Source organism: Acinonyx jubatus, chromosome A2 (assembly GCF_027475565.1).
Source record: "Acinonyx jubatus isolate Ajub_Pintada_27869175 chromosome A2, VMU_Ajub_asm_v1.0, whole genome shotgun sequence".
Classification (NCBI taxonomy): domain Eukaryota; kingdom Metazoa; phylum Chordata; class Mammalia; order Carnivora; family Felidae; genus Acinonyx; species Acinonyx jubatus.
This window is the reverse complement of record NC_069383.1, coordinates 131,117,846-131,119,579: the sequence shown is the minus strand read 5'-3', so window position 1 is coordinate 131,119,579 and position 1,734 is coordinate 131,117,846. Positions and strand designations below refer to the sequence as shown.

Here is a 1,734-nt window from a genome sequence, read left to right as displayed (position 1 = left end):
AATAAATAAATAAATAAATAAATAAATGAATGCAGGTGACATAAAGATAGAAACTGCATCTTTACGTCCAATGCCCCAACTGGGAAAGTCCCAATATTTGCATTCTGCAAATTGGATCCATGTGAAGACATACAGCCATCGATGCTAGTTGGTTTGACAGAATGAAGAAAGAAGCATCATGTGGGAGTAGGACATGTCTGAAACTTGAGTCACCCAAGTACCACTGCAGTATTTTTCGCTACAGCCACTTACCAACTCTTCTGTCATTTTTTTAATGAATTGATTCACTCAAGTGCCTAATTGTTTATTTTCACAGTCCTGAGCTATTTTATTTATTTTAACACTTACCATGCCATGAGTTCATAGGAAATGGATTGCAGCAGCTCAGACCCGTTGGCATTGGTTCTAACAAAGTGTGCTTCTCTGGGTGGGACAAGCTGGTGCTCCTGTCGAACCCAAGTACCTTTCTCTTTGGCTTCCTTCTTCTTCTGATCATTTTCCATCACACATTTCACAAAGCTGTCTTCGTTCTTTCAGTGCTTAATATGCTCAATATGTACATTAGTTCTCTTGGCAAGAATCTTGCCCTTAACTTGTTTGTTTACAACAATGCCAAAAGCATGCTGGGTAACAGTGTAGACTCTTCCAGTTTTGCCATGGTTACATGTGTAGGGCATTCCTTTCTGAACAGTGCCCATCCCTTTGTCTACGGTATCATCTTTCCTGTAGATTCCCATGAACATGGCCCAAGAAACAACTCCATGTTTTATAAAAGGCCTGGAGAGAGGGGTGCCTCTCCTCTTACCCTTCGTGTTGGTCATTTTGGCGAATTGCAAGATGGCAATTCTGGCTGAAAGGCAAACACCTAACTGTTTTAAATGACAGCTCTGTATAAAACACCTTGAAAGAAATGTTATTTGTGAAATCGTGGGTTTTAAGTGCTAGTAATATTTCTTCTAATGCATGTTAAATACATAATTATTAAAAGTAAAGATTGTCCTCTTAATACCTAAAATTTTTTAGAAGCCGTAAGGCATGTGAATAACCAATTTTGGGAGACACTGCTGTTTATAGAGACCCTTCTTTGGATTTATTTTATCAGATTTCTAATTCCATTGTATTAGTTTTCTGATCTTTGATGAACAATGCAAAATTCACCGAACTTACCTGAAAAAATGTGACCAAAATATGTCACCCCATATTAGCTATCATTTACTGAGGGCTTCCTGGAAGCTTGATCCTAGGATGGCCTGCCAAAAATTATGTGGCCAAGTTGTTCATTAACTACTGTTGTGGATTGAATTGTGTCCCCCGAAAAGATCAGTTGATATCCTAACCCCTGGGACATGTTAATGTGATCTTACAATAGGGTCTTTTCAAATGTAATAAAGTTAAGATAAGGTCATAGTGGATTAGAATGGGCCCTAAATGTAATGACTGGTGTCCTTATAAGATGAGAGAAATTTGAACTCATACACATTAGGAGAATGCCATGTGACAATGGAGGCAGAGATTGGAGTGATGGGTCTGTAAGCCAAGGAACATGACGATTCCCAGGAGCTAGAAGAAGCAAGGAAAGATTCTTCTCTAGAGATTTTGGTGGGAGCATGGTCCTAAGATACCTTTACTTCAGTGTTCTAGTCTCCAGGGTGAGAAAATAAATTTTGTTTTAAGCCAGGTTTATAGAAACTTATTATATATCTCTAGAGAAATAATATAGCTATCTTTTATGTA

At 38.1% G+C, this 1,734-nt stretch overlaps 1 pseudogene; it reads right to left on the bottom strand.

Annotated features, from left to right (window-relative positions):
• Positions 1–324: 324 nt before the first annotated feature.
• Positions 325–824, bottom strand: LOC106975125 (60S ribosomal protein L21-like; annotated as a pseudogene).
• Positions 825–1,734: the final 910 nt, after the last annotated feature.